Raw genomic sequence first — 18,081 nt, 5'->3', positions numbered from 1 at the left:
CAATGTCTGTTTGCTTACTGTACCAGTACAGACAGTAACAAACAATAAGCAAATCTGTCTTGGTCCCGCTCCAAAAGTCACAATCCAATCTTTAACCCTCAAGCCATATCATCTTTGATCGAGACTATAAAATCTCAAACAACCCAGATGTATTTTGACCTTATTGGACACATCTATGAACTCCGGATTAAATTAAAATGCCTTGCCCAAAATAATTAGAAATCCCCTTTGTAAGGAATTGCTTCTTTTTGCAGGACCAACTGTCACGGCGGTATGCGCACGCTAAGGCGCACCCTAACCTGACCGCTGGGTCCTCGTGACAGGAGTCTCTAGGTGCCAAATGGGTGTCTGGCTTTGATGGACGTGTGACTACAAGCCACCGCCCCCCCGCCTGGATCCATGGTGTAAGGCTTCCCTACACTTAAAATGTATATGCCTTCTAAAAATCTTTTGAAGGTACAATGAAAACCGTAAGTCATTCGGTCCCTTTGTCGTAAAGAGGCGGACAACGGCGGACACGATGACCGCACTCAACCTGTAGTGTTCCCTTAATATGGTTGTTTTAGGTGTGCACAGACTGCTCCAGCACCAGCCGCTGTTTGGTGCTATCTGCAAAGCAGGAAGATACAGAGCCCAAAGATTGGAGAGGTGCACCACCAGTTTGATATGGGAGGATATAGTTCCAATAAATCACGTAGTATGTTGGTGTTAGTCTTTTAAACAGTCTTTTATTAGAAGATCCAGATTAAAGAAACTTTCAGCCATTGCGTTTCGTTCAAACAGATGAACTTCTTCAGGGCAAAATAAGTAAGGACATCCAAGTGGTAGTAGTCATGAGTCAATCAGCCTCGTAGGCCTCCTTGATAAGGGCCAGTGTACTGCTGAATCTCGGTAAAGAAGTGTCGAGCAGCCGTCCGCTCCGGTGACAAGTGAAGAGTCTCTAGGTGCCAAATGGGTGTCTGGCTTTGATGGACGTGTGACTACAAGCCACCGCCCCCCGCCTGGATCCATGGTGTAAGGCTTCCCTACACTTAAAATTGATATGCCTTCTAAAAATCTTTTGAAGGTACAATGAAAACCGTAGGTCATTCAGTCCCTTTGTGTTACTGCCTCAGGTTAGGGTGCGCCTTAGTGTGCGCATACCGCCATGGCAGTTGGTCCTGACGAAAGCCTCGCGAGTAGCTTAAGGAGCCTGAAACATGTAGACCACAGTTTTTTGTTATACCACAGGATGTAAGTGGTCAATCTTCCCAGTCTACAACATCCACCACACTGTTTTTACCTATTACCTTATTCCTCCACCACTAAATTCTCGCTGGGCGAATAAAGGTCATTTAAAATAATTTTTGCACCATCAATTTATCCCCCTTCATGAAAAAACTCGCTCCGCTGTAACCAGGCATCGTAGCACACCAGAGGGGCACTCGGCCTCTCTGGTGGGAACCCTATGATGAAGCATGTCACCAACTAGGTTGGTGAGTGAGGATTCTTTTATAAGACATGAGTGACTTCTCTTGCCGGCTCTTGAATCTTTGGCCTCACTCTATCGTTGTTTATGTACTATTATCATTAGGGGGACCAAGAGTGGCCTCACTTTCCGTTGACCCTTTCTCTCTTTTTGCTTAAATATATGATCTTCTCTATTCACCAGAGAAAGTGATCCACCTCATTGTGTTATGCTGCTTGTTGCATAACATAGCAACCAGGCATAACATTCCTCACCCGAGGATTGTGACATAAACATGGATATATAGGTGTCCACAATCACAATATGGTTGATGAAGGAGGTGAAGCTGCTCGAGTTCGCCGAGAAAAAGTTCTGAATTTATTTACATAAGTGGTTCAAATATCACATGGATCAAAGTGTTGCTTGGCCAGCAGGTAAGGTTCTATTTCTTGGCCTTCACCAATCCTTTACTGGTATGTTTATCTACTTGCATTTTTGGTATGGGCACAATAACTAATTCCATTGCTGTGTTGGTCAATGGAAGTTTGTACGTTTCTGTTTCTTAAACAGTAATTGCAAATAAGAGCAAAATAAAGATCTTACAAGAAGTTATCAGGTATCTCTTTTATTATTTATAAAAAGTGATATCCAACATATTCAATCAAACCAAAAGTCAGCGCCAAGTGGCCTGTTACTCAATGTGCAATCAATAGGCAGCTGCACTGTGTCTTAACACCATAGCCTTTGAAACCTGGAACTATTGTAAGTGGCAACAAACATTCAACTTGCAAAGTAAACAACTATAAGCACATACATTGAATTGTACATGAGAGACAACTTAACCTCTGCAACCTTAATGCTACCTTTATGTGGCCTCAGCAACATTTAGCAGGAGGCAGGCGTTCCAATAACACAAAACAGTCATCATGTTACAATTAAAACTTTGATTTCTTTGGAGCAGGTGTAACATATCTGGACTGATTAAGTAGCACATGTGAAGTTGGCTGGGGCACACTAGAGACTGAAGCTGTGTCATTCCCATTAGACTGAACCTGTACAGATTGCATAGAAGTGAATATTTCAGCAAATTTAGGGTTAGTACGTTTGTCGACTACTAAGGTCTGTTATTCGTTATACACTTTCACTGTTTGTGCAAGTATGTCATTTATGGCTTCCATACATTTTGTGTTTTACTGTCAATGCAGTCTTTCAAATTGGCCTATATTGTCATTAACTGTTTCTGGATGTTTACGTTAGTCTACATATTTTGTGACTCACTTTGTCAAATTATCGATACTTTTACCTATTTGCATCAACTAATGCAATGTGGACAAGCTGTCCACATGAGAGATCGTGTTCTTTTTTAATTAAACGACTCATTGACTCAACAGACCGACGGAGCTGACGGTTGCTTTCGCTTTTTCTACAGATTTTGCTGCAGGCTGGCCCTTCTCAAGGAGGCCCTCGCAGCCGTTTTGTACATGCTTACGCCTACTAAGAAGTCACATGTACATATGCCCTGAAGAAGTTCATTGTAATGAACGAAACGCGTTGGCTGACAATTTCCTACATTTGGGTTTTTACAATAAAGGATTGCTTAAGACAACTTAACAAAGACTTATTGAAAATAACTCTCTTTACTTATACGGGTGGTGCACCACTCCACTTTTGGGTTCAGCATCTCTCTGCATTGCAGTTAGCAACAAACAACGGCAGGTGCTGTAGTAGTTAGTGCACACCCAACCCGATTGACTATTAATCTTAATATGAAGGGGACCCAGCAGGGGAAGTGCGGTCAGTGTGTCTGCCGTTGTCTACCTCTGTACTTAGCTTGACTCATTGACTCAATGAATAGACACAGTATTTTGGAATAATTTGTCTTGACTCTCTAAAACATTGACCACATTAATTTACTGTCCATTTGATCTTCCATACCCTTTTCAATCCTCTCATTTATTCCAAACAGTTGACTCTTCCTACCTGTTCTGCCCATTTCGCCAGTGTCACCCATTACACCAGACAGATTTCCCTGACCCTTTCCATCCTTTGCACTACTTGGAACCTTAAGTCGCCTCATAGCCCTTTTATCTTTCTGACTTATTTCACAAATTTCACCCTCTACACCTTGTAGTTTGTGCAAGGTATTTAGTTTCATGATTGTCAACATTTCTTCCAGGGTATGCTTCATGCACTATCTCCAGTTCTCCATTATCACCACACTCTGGCAGGATTATTTCATTCTCAAAGTCTACAACAGCCAGTGCATTCCTAGACCTGTGGACAAAAGAGTCCCCTCTCTGTCTCTGACTTCCAACATCGTAACTTCATTTTCAATTAATAAAATTTCAGATTCACTGCTCTGTGGAGGACCAGTTTACATACATGCTTGTGCAGGCCTGACTTCCTGTCTGATGCCCATCTGGTCTCTGGGTGGTGCGCAATCTGCAACAAATATGTAGAAGACAGTTAACAAGAAAGTTCATAAAGTGAAAGCTTTTGAACAGTGTTTTAAACGTATGAACTGTGTATAATATATTTTTGCATAATTATGAGAAATGTCTGAAAATTATATAAAATTATGCATAGTTACATGAAATGCAAAACCGACATTTGGCACTTTCTTATAGCCAGAGCCACTGGAATTATGCGGCAGGAGAGGGCCAAGTTATGCAGCAGGGTTAACCAAATTTTGCAGTCAGAATAGGAAAATTATGTGAACATAATGCAGCACATTTTGTAATAGTATTGCTTCATTATTTGGTCATTTTAAAACTTGGTAACACTCTCTGGGCATTGGTTGCACCTCATTCATAAACGTTTAACACTGAAATATAGCAATAGGCAACAGAAAGGTGACCAGTCCAGCTTGGAAAAGGGCCTTCCATTGCACAGCAACCTGTGTTGTTGCATTCTGAGTAACTTTTGAACCGTTTGAGCTAGGAACAAGTTTTTTGTTGTTCAATTCTGCAGATTATGCGGCAGATGATTGATTATGTGGCAAATGCGGCAAATATACAATTATGAGAAAATCTCCACGGCCGCACAGTTGCATAATTTCAGTGGCCCTGATTATAGCACATATTGTATGCTTGCATACATTTTTGATGAGAGGACGCATTGCTCGCTAAATACATAATGAAAAAAACCAGAAGGACTGCAAACAGGAGCCACTAGAGTGCTGGTCATTCACATTGTTCTCTGCTACATATTTGCTGCATATGATGCCTAATTATGTGACACTGGATAATACTTTAATTTTGACAATGTTGCAAATAAGCGTAATGTAAAATGACCGAAATTATGCGAGGTTATGCTCACGTAATGGACATTTCATTTGGGGCCTAAAGTTATTTTAACAAAAGGAGAAGGGAAAAAGCTTACCTGGCTGTTAATTTTCTATGTATACCAGGGTGGTATCAATTGCATCTAGTCCTTCCAAATTAGCTGGATCCCTAATTTACAATACTTTTAATTCAACATTTCTAAGGTTAAGCCTTAAGGGACACCTGCCACCCTTTCCTTTATCATGCTGCTTTGCCTTGCAATAAACCTTCATGCACTTTCTTGTGCAGGCCATATCACCTCTTTATAATATCAGTTACGAGGAGTTTGGGACTGGAGATGGCATTTTCTTTTGCAGGATACTGTCTCGGATACTATTTCTAATGTGCAGAGATGTACAATGCACCAAATGAAATATCATAGTTTTCCAAGACAGATTCAACAAGCAGTTCCAAAGATTGATCAGCAAATGTAGCCTTCCTTGTTCTACATAGATTTGCATTGGCCATGTTTGCAAATAGATGACCTTCAGCCAAGTAGCCTGTATTCGTATAACTGATCTACCAAACAATCCTCTGAACAGAAAAACGTTTCTGTTATCTTCCTGAACAGGGACTTTCCAGCCACAGCTAAATTAAGAATGATTTATTGGCAGCAAAGATCACAGGCCAAATTAACTGTGTGACACACTTTGCTTTTGACTCCACAAATCCCACTCCAACACATTTCCAACTATTTCTAATGGTTGCTAGGCAAGCCCTTCTAAAATAGTGACAGAACAACAACTCCCTACCGAGGACTTAATTGAAACCTTTAAAATAGGTTCATAAATAAAATTACACTTCAGATGCTAAACTGTCGAAAGAGAAATGGAGATAATTGATTGCACTTTGAACAAAAAAAACGGCACCCAGGAGTCAGTTGGCTGACTTCCTGTTGCAGCACCAGGGCCAGAAAAGCTAAATAAGCCCGTTCTGGCCAGCCAGTAGCCACAATCGCTTGACTGCTGCTGACTACAGCTGTGCAGCCCGGACAACCAAGTATCGATGCTTAAAATACAATCCAAATCATAGGACTGCAGTTTGATTGCCCAAGATGACACTAGCCTTCATCAAAGGAAACTGCTGGTTTTGCAGTGACTAGAGACCGGTAGCCCAGTGGCAACTGGAAATTTGTTGGACCAAAGAGAACTTCAACGGATATCGAACCCTGTTGTCCAAGTTACCCCACCTAGACCATGTACCAAGAATAGCCCCAGGAAGACTCATTCGAATGCACAGCATCGTCAGCATGTTGCATCAGGACCATTCCATTAAAGTCTACAGCGGTTCGCACATAGAGCCTTGAACTGGATTGGAGTCTGCTTTGGGGACAAAAATATCTGTCCTATTACTCTTCATAGGCCCCCTTTACCTTCTCACTGTTGGAGTTGGTTGCCCAAAGCTGACAGAGTAGCTGAACATAACTCTTTAAAAGTTTTGCAAAGTTTGAACTTTTGCAGTCACCAATGCTTGCTCAAGTTTAAGCGTGAAAAGCTGTTATTTACAATTTACTTGAAAATTCATATCTCCAGAACACTCTTGTAGATATTGTTCACTTTGGTGTCTAGAAATTCATTAAATAAGATCTATTTTTATAAATTGGTGTAGGATTTCTTTCGTGTTGTGTGACTTTCTTACTCCTAAATGCTTTCCAGTTGTTCCTTTGTTTAAGCCTGGATGCTCGAAGCCACAGCTACCCATGGTTGAGCTAATGTTTGGCAAACAAGCTTGATTGGACCCAAGTTAGTTTTTTGAGTCCTGACATCCCATCGAGGGCACGTGAACCTTGGCGTTAAGAGCAGACTCAGTACAAGGACACCCCTTGCAAAGAGGGTGGGTCATGATTTTGCCATCACTGATGTCATCCTTTACTTTGGATTTTTTCAGCATCCTTCTACTCTAGTGGCTCCACTACTCAGTGACTCACTCTTTCAGCACTCACGTACATCTGGACTTACCTACGTATAATTTCCACACCCCACTCTCTAAACTGGTCCCACACATCATACCAGCATGTTCACTTTTCAGAGACTTTTCTTCTTTATGTATTTACGGCTCCTACATTGATACATATTGTATGTGTTAGCAAACCTTGTTGCTACACACCAACGGCCATGAGGAAGTTTCTTTTAGATGAAACACGTGTTGGCTGTGCTTTTCTCATCAAATTCATTATTTCATCTACACTGACTACATCTTGTAGATAAATAGCAACCTTGAAGGCCTCTGTCCACTATGTATTATTGATTGTTAGAACCTCAAATGCAATTGTGATATTGCCAGATATCAATGTTTTATTCACTAACAATATGAATACATTTATTCTTTTAGCTTTACATTATAAATCACTACATTTCTTTTTACATGTCTCTGTGCTCCAGGCATTAGCAATATGTTGTAGACGTCATTTGTCTTTGCAGTTGACTCAGTAGCACCTCTTAGCAGTGGGGATGCATTCTGTGGTGTTCATAAATCTCTGTCTTTCACTGACCCCAACTACAGGGAGGTTTCTGTGCGGTTTTATTCTGTATCACAGCTGCCCCTCTCTGTAATAGTGGTTTTGTGAGTGTATTCGACAGTGAGGTCACACAACCACAACATATAATACACCACATTTCCTCAAACCCTCCAATTGTCTGCCTGTGTCTTCATATAAATCATTACTACCCATATTGGCAGCTCTTACATTTTGAAAGATAAAGTCTGCAAACAAACTGAATAATTGCATCTTGAAGCTTTTAAAACTGAGGGTTTGGACAGTTAAATAACACCTACATGACACATGTTTTTAAGAACTTAAACTGTAAAATAGCCATTTTGGAAGCAATTAAGAAAGCAATTTTGGAAGCAATTCAGGAAGCTGATAATGATACATGAGAGTTGTTCAGGACTTTAGAACATGTAGCTGATCCACCTTCAAGTTTGGTCCTTGATAGTCTGCCAACGAACTGTAACCTTTCAAAAAAACAAAACTGAGACAGTCAAACAACCTATTACACCATTCATAGTGCTTGATTTGAGAACCAGTGTGCATCTAAGGAGTGGTGTCCACAGGTGCCCACGCTGTATCTTCTCATTTCAGGAAGTCATGATTGATGCAACAAAACTTGAAACCCACATCTTGCCTTAGCGACCAATATACATTCAGAGTTGTCCAACTGTTATGTGAAATTTTGAACACCTCATTGAGCAGTTTATTAGACACTCATTTCTGCACAAGAGTGATTCTGAAATGGCCAAATTAACTGTCAGCAAGGTGAAGTCCAAAATGGATGCGGGATTGAGAAACTCCCACTGGAAGCCCAGCTACCCCACTCGTTCATGCAGTATTGGAACGATTTGCACTCGGGAAGCCTAGAGTTCTGCTGCGGGAAGATAGGAGCAGGTCCTTATGGGTTTGAGGTACAGATTGCTCTTGCTGTTTTGCTCTAAATGTGCGGCTCTCAATGTTACCAGGAGTCAGGCCCAACGAGTGCCACAGAATGTAGGTGTGATGCCAGCGGCAACTTAGGCCGCCTCCATGCCTTTACTAGATGGTGGCAGCTCCAACGGTGCCAGATACGTTTATAAGAACCTGAAGGCACAGCGAAGGACCATTAAATGGTGTGAGACACTGCATTCTGAAGGCCAGAGGTGATGTCTCTTCAGGTAACAAAGAGGCCATCGGTGGCCAGTGGAGCTCACTGGGGATAGCAGCGGTCAAGGGGTTGGGCAATGCTCCCTTGTATCAGCCTAGAGGCCAAACCTACTCCCGGTGGATCCTCAGTCCCCTGTCCAGATCACGCACTTATGAATTCAGATTTAAGATGCATTTGAATGGGTGGAGTTGTGGGCTTCTGAACTCTCACCACCTTATCCTCATACTGTAGAGACTTTTCACTGGCTTACACAATTAGGTTGGATTGTGGTGCTAGTTTGATTCCACCTGTGGTTTCCTTTCAATATGACTGAGTAGAGGAAGGGGATAGATGATTTCTTTCAGCTATGTTCCAGCAATCACAGGAGAGGGATGAAAGAAAGTGAGCACCAGAGAAAGCTAGTGAATTCAAAGTAGAGTAAGTATGTCTGAAATCACTCAATGCTCTTCATATGCTCTGCAACCGTAAACATCAGAGTACTAAGAGAGCAGTTTCCTTCATAGAAGATGGAGCCACTGTCAAAACAGACTTTTGAAAACTAAACAGAAATCAGTATGTAGTAATGTTCAGTTGTGGGCAGAGGAGGCCAAAGGATGTCAGACCATGTCAACAGTGGAGCACATGAAGGCATTTAGATGCTGTATCACTCGAATGTATTGCCAAACTACATCTTCAGCTTGAGATGTTCAATTACTTGTGATGAGACACCCACCTTAGGATTCTGGGTGTCCATTCATCTCTGATGGAGTAAACATTCAATATGGCAATGGCAACCATGCGGAGGACTGTTTGCACTGGAGGGGAGAGGACCTTCTTAGTATCAGCGGAGTAGTGTTGAGAGCGCAGCACAATGCAAGCATAGTACAGATAAAAAAGTGATGGTGGAAGGAAGTCCCCTGTCCTTTTCCTGACCTGATCACTGACTTTCCTGAGCACTGTGCTTGGTTAAAAAAAAGGGAACTTGGGGCAATTAAGAAGGATCTAAAAGTTAGAAGTGTTCAGTTGTTGCTTTGAAACCCAATTATAATGACCCTATTACCTAAAGGGAAGAAAAGTTATTTTTACAGAATATACATTTGCATCACCACCTATAGGATCCTAACCTTAAACATCAAGGCACTCCACCACTTGGTCGACGGACCAATTTGTTGGACTGGTTGATGGTGATTTAGAACCAGCTAAAACACATTTAAGCTTCAGAATCCTCAATTGTCCTAATGGAAAAACCACAAACTCATAAACGCTTGTTAATCAAATTATTTTATCTAAATCTTATTTGCAATTAGCATTTTAGTCAATCAAAGTTGAAATTTAGTCAAATAACACAAATCGAATGACATTTTATATTTACCTATTCTTTCTAATGGGGTATTTTCTAATTCAATTGGCTCTGCATAAACCAAATCCTCTGCTCAATTTGTCCCAATAAAGCAGGCCAAACTCAAAATTCAGAAAAGTTCTTTGCTCAGCACGTTACAGTCCCAAAGATCTCCAAAGGACCATAAAACGTGCAAGCATCTGTCATCGCCTGTGGGGTCGGTAAGGGGTGTCGGTCATCGATCGATCTCTATTCTCTCTCTCCACCTACTAAACTCCTCCCTATTCTACTGCCCTTTTTATAATAATTTCTGGGTAACATGAAGCATTATTTTACCAATACTTCAATCTGATTGGTGAATTTGAAGGAAAATTTAACATTGTCGAATTTTCACATACATTTGGTTCCCAAGGAATATGTTAAGTCACTTCCTTGGTCCTGGACGTGTCCATGTTACAATGTATTCCCTTCTGGTTGTGGATGATCATTGTTCTTGAATTTGGTTTTTACTTGAAGCTTGGCAGTCTTCCATGTTCCTATCCTTGACCAGGAACACTGTTCTCTGACTTGAGGTTGCCTGGAGGTCTACGGAGCCATCCGAGTCTGCGCAGTAGACATCGCGACGGTGGCCACTTCCGAACTCCATTTTGGATGTCATGGTTTGGTAGGCCCAAATGCCAACTTAAGCAAAACAAACACAAACGAGTAATTAATACACAGAAATGAAGATTCTAATGTTAAACCCTCACTAATCCCTTTATGTATTAGTAATTTCCTAGCTTTTAGCGACATTTAAAGCAATAAAACTCACCATTTGGTCCAAATGAAAACGTCACAAAAGCAACATATATCATGTAATATTCTATCACCACAAGAACTATTGTTAATAGGCGTACCACAGTTAGTTATTAGGGTTATTCTGCCATGCAAATAGCAATGAGTCCCACGTGTAATTGTTTTCAGTTTCAGTTTATCATTTATTGCACAGTTAATTAAAACCAATGCGATACAATAACACGTAATAAAGTTCATTAAAATCTTCAGCATAGATAGTTCATCTATGTAAGTTAAATCATATGTCCTGTTTGCTGAATTAATCATGAGTCAATTTTTGGTAGTTTTTTTTCTACTGCTTTTAAAAATTTCACAAATCTGCAGCTCAGCTGAGGGTCCTGTGCTGAGAAGCAGGTTAACACTGCATTCCTTCGTGTGCGTACCCCCTGTAGAATGAAATGGCGTTTCAGCAGGAGCTTCCTTTCTTCTTGCAGTTCCTCACACGAGCATAGCAGGTGCAACATGTCTTCTGCCCCAATGCCGCATAACCTGCATAATGTTCCTGCTTTCAATCTCATCCAGTGAGGAAGATGTAGGATGCATGGTAGCAGGCCCAATCTATATCTTAAAAAGCACCGTTTGATTTTTTTTGTGTAACCTAGGGCAAGGTAAGGCTGGGAGGCTTGTGTCAGGTATGTATTTAATACCATCCAAGCGTGAGATCTTTTTGATAGGATGGCTTTATCCTGAACCCATGACTGTAGCTTGATCGATTTTTTCACCAATTTGTTAAGTGTTTTATGATCTGCAGGGGACGCCCAGAGCTCCGCCAGCCCGGTGTTCACTATGCTTTTTTCCAGGTATTTTGCAGCTGGTGAGTTTTGGGTCTGCTCTAGCTCTTTCCATAGATATTCGTTCAGCGTCCCTTCGGTCGTTTTTCTTACTTTATCCCAAGAGCAGATATATGCCCCCTGTCGTGCCAAAAGCTGTGACCGAATTCCAAACTCCAGTCTGATCTGTGCTGGGGAGGATCGCTTTGGGAGGCTGAAGATGATTCTATATGCCGACACGATTGTGCTGTCAAGTGTAACGGCATCTCTGCCTCGGTGGGCCTCACTCCCATATGTTAGTGTTGGTAACAGTTTGGCACGTATGACATGTAGTAAGGGGGTCAGAGAAGGGCCGGAGAGGTTGTTGTTTAGTGTTTTTAAGGCGATTGCCAGAACGGTGCCTTTGCCTCTTATGCTAGCCCTTTGTTCGCTAAATTGGCCACCACTGTCTATCTTCACGCCTAGATATTTATACGACGAGGTGTCTTTGATACGGGTGTTTTTCCAGAACCACGAGAAAACTTTCTTCTTTTTGTTGTTGCTGATTGTCATTGTTTGCGTTTTCTCGAGGTTCACTGTTAAGTCATTTAACTCAGAATATCTCTGGGTCGTGTTCAGAAGATTTTGAAGCCCAACTCTTGTATGGCTTATTAACACCAGGTCGTCTGCATATAAGAGGCATGGTAAATTGAGGCCTCCTAATTTTGGCGAGTGTGAGTTGCAGTTGTTTAGTAGGGGCACCAAGTCCCCCAGGAACAGGTTGAACAATGTGGGGGCCAACACGCAGCCCTGCTTAAGGCCGTTATTAGTTTGTATCCGCTTTGACAACATTGAGCCGTCCCCCACCTTGATCTGAATCCAAGTGTCTGTATGTAAATTAATTAACAGCTCCAACAAACCTTTTGGGATACCCCAATCATTAAGTTTTGTCCATAGTAGGTTGCGATTAATGTTATCGAATGCTGCTTTGTAGTCAATATAGCAGAGGTGCCGAGGCAATTTTTTCATCTCTGCCTTATCAATAAGCATACCCATCGTCAGTATGTTTGTTGTAGTCCCCACTGCTTTAACAAAGCCTGTTTGATTGACAGGTATGAGAGATTTCCTCATGGCCCATTCCTTTAGTTCTTCCAAGATTAGACCTGCAAAATACTTCGCATCATTATCGATTAGAGCAACTAACCGATAATTTTGAGGAAGGCCCCTATCCCCTGCTTTATATATGGGGGCAATGATGGAACCCTTCCAAGTATCTGGCAAGATGTTTGTATGTCTGATCTCCCGAAAGAGAGGTTCAAGTGCCGCTGCCCAGTAATCCATATCTTGTTTGAAGAGGACGGGCGGGATCCCGTTTGGACCCGACGCGCCTTCCCTTCTTCCTTTCTTTATTTGCCGCTTTATTATGGGTACCAATGATATATGATCTGTGTCCCCCACCGTGTCCTGGTCGATTGGTCACCATTGTAACCTATTGCCGACGTCCTGGGCTCGCACAGGAAAAGGTTTGCTCATGTTCTGATTGGCCAACAGATCTCGGTTAAAATGGTTTTTGAGATATGCTGCCCAAGTTGCTGATGTCTGATATTATCTCCGTTTTTGCAGGGTGCGTTAATGAATTTATTGTTTTCCAAAACCTTGCACCATCATTCTTTTTTATGTCCTCATAAAGGGTTGCCCAGAGTTGTTCCTCTAAGGTTCTATTTGCTTCCCACTTGAGTGTTTTTTAATGAGGCTTTTAGTTCAGAAAGTTGATACAGCATCCTTTTGTTGTTGTGGTCCTGCTGTGCTGTACTCCTTAACTTAGAGATTAAGTATTTTGTTTCTTTAATTTTCACTCTGTATGGTTGAGGAAGGGTGCCCAGCTTGTTCGTCCTTGTGCGCAGTTTGGATTTTGTTGCATATTGCCCCAAGGTGGTAGTAAACTGCACCCATTTCACTACTTCATTAGGGCCTGTGCGCTCCATATAGTGTTGTTTTGCCAGTCCAGTCAAAAATTCGCCCATTGCGGTCGAATACTTGATCTTTTTAAAATTTTCGGTATAAATGGATTTTTTAGGAGCTGTCGAACGCTCGTAGGTTGACTTAGCAAGGTCCATAGTGATTTCCTGAGGGCAATGATCGCTATCTGCTTGGATCCCTATCTGATAGGATATTACGAATTGGAAGAGTGGAAGTGACATGAAGGTATAATCTAGCGTGCTATTCGCTTTTTTTGAGTGAAAAGTTGAAGCTGGCGGGTTATCCCCTGCAAACCTGCCATTTAATGCCCTGATGTTAAAGTTTTCTAATGCCTCAAGTACCTTCTTTCCCAATTTTGATTGAATGGCTGTTAGTGGCTTGCTTTGTTGTGGTAGTGCCCAGAATGTATTTTGTGCCATGGTACCCTCCTCTTGTGTTGTTCCCATAAGATTGAGGTTGAAATCCCCAGTGAGTACTAAATTCCCTGTTTTTCCCCCGTGATACACTCTTCAATATATGCATATAACTCCTCCGCTGCTTTTTTCTTTCCTTTGGGGTGAATATAAGCATTAACCAAGATGCAGTTATTAATTGTTTTACCTAGTCCTGTTGTCAAAGTCAGGTTAACTGCAAGTGCAGCTGTCGCCGAGTGCCCGGTTTCTTTGGCCATCGCAAAGCTAGTTGTAGCTACATATGTTACCAAACCTCCTCTTAAGTGACCATACTTAGCTAAGCTCTTTGCGCCAGAGAAGAAACGTAGGTATCCTTGCAGGTGCGGGGGCTCGGCAAGCCAGGTTTCTTGTAGCGCTATTAGATCAAAAGATCGAATATAAGCTATGAAGTCTGAGTCAAGCATTTTAGATGCTTGGCCATTTATGTTCCAGGAACATAAGCGGTTTAGACAGAAAGGGTATACAGTTCCTCTATTTGTATAAGAGTGTGCAGAGTACACTCATCCTTGGAAATAAGACAAAGTGGGGAGCAATGTCTAGTAAGCCTGAAGGGGTACTAGCTTGTGTAGGGTGGGGGAACCCACATTGGTGGAACTAAAACCCTCACACACCCAGCAAGCTAGGTGTCATGCTTCATCATCTGGGTTTTGCTCCTCGTCGGGTCAGCGCTGCAATTCCCGACGGGCACCCAAGGATGGGGCTCTTTGGCGGAGATCTTTTGTTCCTTGCCGAAGGTGAGTGCAAGTGAGGGCCAGGTAGGTGTAGATGTTAGTGAGTGTGTATTAAAACGGGGTTGGTTAGTCTGAATATTGGATTTTATTCGGTCAGTAAACCACCCTATTAAAAATGAAATGAGAGGCGGTGGTCTTGACTAAATGGGTCAGGGACTACTCTACTCTGCTCAGGTGGTCAACATGTTTCATGCCTACAAGGTCAGGGGGATCCAGCGGCAATTCATCAGGACCGGTGAAATAAACTATCTACAAGATTGTGAGGGTGTGTGGCTAGTTATTTACAGTGATATCTGGATAAAAACTACCCTAGGTAAGTGTCGGAAAAACTAGACACTTCCGTTATGGAATGGCCTATAGGAAAAGGAAAGAAAAAACAAAACAGGCCAACAAAGTACATTAAAACACACACTTAGTCATATCTATACATTTCGAAATGTGGAGCCAAGGACTCCTCATATGCATGTCCACTGTAAAAAGCAATTGCGCTAAACAAGAGTGATCATGCACAGGTGGATGCATTGTGCAGGTACGTGTCAAGTGATCAAAATCGGAACCACTCAGATTCTTACGTTAATGAGATATGGTTATGCTCACCTAACGTATTGGAAAGTGCCGCTCCAGTCGGTACTTGGCGAGCCTCTTGGGGTGGCGTGTTAGCCTACTGTAAGTAATGGTACAATTGTGAAGAGGCGAGAGGCTCATGCATGTAGGAGTAGCATACTCACTGATGCTATGTCCAATCAGGGCAAGGATGGCAAGGTCCCCCGGGAACCGTGACCGGAACACCGCCGACCGTGGAGCGACGCGACCCCCGGCCTCGAGCGTCTCACGGAAGGAGACAGGAGGGAGCCTAAGGATCGGCCTGCTGACACAGCCGCGGTCAGCCGCTCACCGAAACGAGGGGGTCTCTGCTCGTGCAATTTAGTCTTACGGACGGGAAGCAACTACTTACAGTTCTGTCGCCCAAGGGTGGTTTGTAGACCTACCCCGCTCCGCCGAAACCGGGAAGTGTGGTCTGCTTCCCGCTGATCAGTTTAAAGCCAATCCGGTCAGGTCTGGGCGAGTACTGATTGGGCATTTGAAACTGACGAGATAGTTCGAAAGGCAGCCTCGTCTTCAAGGGTGACTGCGGGCGCCATCTTGGAATGGGGTATAGCGCTATGTAACAGATCGTGTAATTATATCTAAAAGGTCAGAGAGTCCTTAAAAGATAACAGTGAGCTACAAGAAGTCGTCATCTGATATATCCCTGTCAGAAGCCTAGAAAGGTCACGCATTTGTATGTGAAATGTCGTAAATGGAAATCATATACATACAAGGGGATGCGTATTAAAACATGGTGTTGAAACAGGTATAGCGGGTCTGCTTCCCGCTGATCAGTTAAAGGCCAATCCGGTCAGGTCTAGGCGAGTACTGATTGGGCATTTGAAACTGACGAAATAGTTCGAACGGCAGCCTCGTCTTCGAGGGTGACTACGGGCGCCATCTTGGAATGGGGTATTACGCTATGTAACAGATCGTGTAATTATATCTAAAAGGTCAGAGGGTCCTTAAAAGATAACAGTGAGCTACAAGAAGTCGTCATCTGATATATCCCTGTCAACAGCCTAGAAAGGTCACGAATTGTATGTGAAATGTCGTAGATGGAGGTCATATACATACAAGGGAATGCGCATTAGAACATGTTGTTGACGGGTGGCTTCGACATGTCGGTGTATGTCAGTGATATCTTATAAGGGTTGCTGGGTATGTCTGGTCACTGTCACTATTATGAATTGGTGCCCCTCCCTTTCTTTTGTCTTCCTTGAGGACAGGGACAGTAGTGAAGTGCAGGCATATTTCCAGATCTCAATGTGTCAGGGTACCCCATGGTATGTCATCATTCAGACCCCGTGTATCAGAAGCCAATTTGTGGACCCATCTTTGTTCTAATCTGAAAAGTGTTTGTGGTGTCATGCCTGGATGTGATTCAAGAACAACCCATCTTAAGGAGTCTGCTGTATGGTGGAGATTTTTAAAATGGCAATACAATTTTGTGGTCTCCTTAGAGCATCTGATGTTACTTTTGTGCTCTGTGATGCGTGTCTTGATCGATCGTGTCGTCATCCCTATGTAATTCAATGTGCAAGGGCATTGTAGCAGATAGATACAATTCTTAGAGTTACAATTTGTATGACGTACCAATTTCCAGGTAAAGTTATCGGACAAAATCAATTCCTTGGTGGTCATCGTCTGTTGGCAGGATGTGCAATTGCCACAAGGGAAATGTCCTGTGACTGGTGGAAGTCCCCATAGGGTGGCCTGGGTATTCTGCGCTGTTTTTTTAGGTCTAGTGTGGATCAAAATGTCTTTAAGGTTTTGCGTTCTCTTAAAGGCAAACCTGGGTTGGGGTAGAGATAGATCCCCAGTAGCTAAAATACCCCAATGTTTCTTAATTACTTTTTTCATGTTGTTGGAGGATGGGGTGAATGAAGTGACACATGTCAAGGTTTCGGTTTGTTCACGGGTCTTGGTCTCAAGTAAAATCTCTCTAGGGTTGTTCCTTGCACGTTTCATGGCGTTTGTGATGGTAGCGGTGGGGTACCCTCTCTCTTTTAAATTGTTTGCCAGAGTATCTGCCTCTTTCTTGTAGTCCGACACAGAACTGCAATTTCTCCTAACCCGGAGAAACTGGCCAAACGGTAGGTTGTCCCTCAGTGCTTTGGGGTGGTGACTGCTATACAACAACAGGCTGTTCCTGTCTGTTGGTTTTTTGTAGAGGCTAGTTGTCAATACTCCGGACTCCAATCTGATGTCTAGGTCCAAGAAGGCAATGTGAGAGGGAGAGATGTGGTTGGTAAATCTTAAATAGGGGTTCTGGGTATTGATCCATTGACAGAACTCTTCACATCTGCTCAAAGACCCCTTCCAAAGGATGAGAATGTCGTCAATGGAACGCCTCCACATAATCAGACTCTCATTAAAGGGGTTAGTCGGGCTCTGAATGATCTCCTCCTCGAAGGCTGCCATGTAAAGGCAGGCTAGACTAGGGGCAAATGTACTGCCCATAGAAGTCCCTTGGCATTGGTGGAACAATTCGTTCCTGAATTCAAAGAAATTCTCCGTTAATGCTAAGGATGCTAGGTCCATAATGAAAGACACAGGGGTCGGTGATGTCCAGTCTTCCTTACGAAGGGCCTCTTCGATCACGGTTAGGGTGGCTTGTTGTGGGATATTTGTGTATAGCGCCTCCACGTCTAAGGTGACAAGGAGGCTGATCTCCTCATTGGGTGCCAACCCTTCTACTGTTCTTAAAATATCACTGGTATCTTTGATATAAGATGGTATTCTTTGGACCAGGGGTTGTAGGAAGTGATCCACGAATCTGGACAGTGGCTCTAGGACCGAGCCAATCCCGGACACAATGGGCCTACCTGGGGTAGGAGAAGTTCCTTTATGGACTTTTGGCAAAGTGTAAAAGTATGGTGTTACGGGGTTCAGTATGTTAAGGTAATCAGCCTCTTTCTTTGTGATCCACCCATTGGTCTCAGCCTCCAGTGTGAGGCTATTGATAGTGTCCTTCAGCCTGGGAGTGGGGTCTAAAGTGATCGGAGTATAGTATTTCCG

At 42.8% G+C, this 18,081-nt stretch overlaps 1 protein-coding gene across 1 annotated transcript in view; it reads right to left on the bottom strand.

Annotated features, from left to right (window-relative positions):
- LOC146798978 (uncharacterized) overlaps positions 1–18,081 on the bottom strand; it is a 207,627-nt gene that overhangs the window by 101,198 nt on the left and 88,348 nt on the right. Inside the window, exon 3 of the mRNA XM_085626353.1 lies at positions 3,830–3,889. The gene's annotated coding sequence lies outside the window, so the exon portion shown is untranslated. The remainder of the gene's footprint in view (positions 1–3,829; positions 3,890–18,081) is intronic.

This window comes from Triturus cristatus, chromosome 9 (genome assembly GCF_964204655.1).
Source record: "Triturus cristatus chromosome 9, aTriCri1.1, whole genome shotgun sequence".
Taxonomy (NCBI): Eukaryota; Metazoa; Chordata; class Amphibia; order Caudata; family Salamandridae; genus Triturus; species Triturus cristatus.
This window is presented reverse-complemented; position numbering and strand designations above follow the sequence as displayed.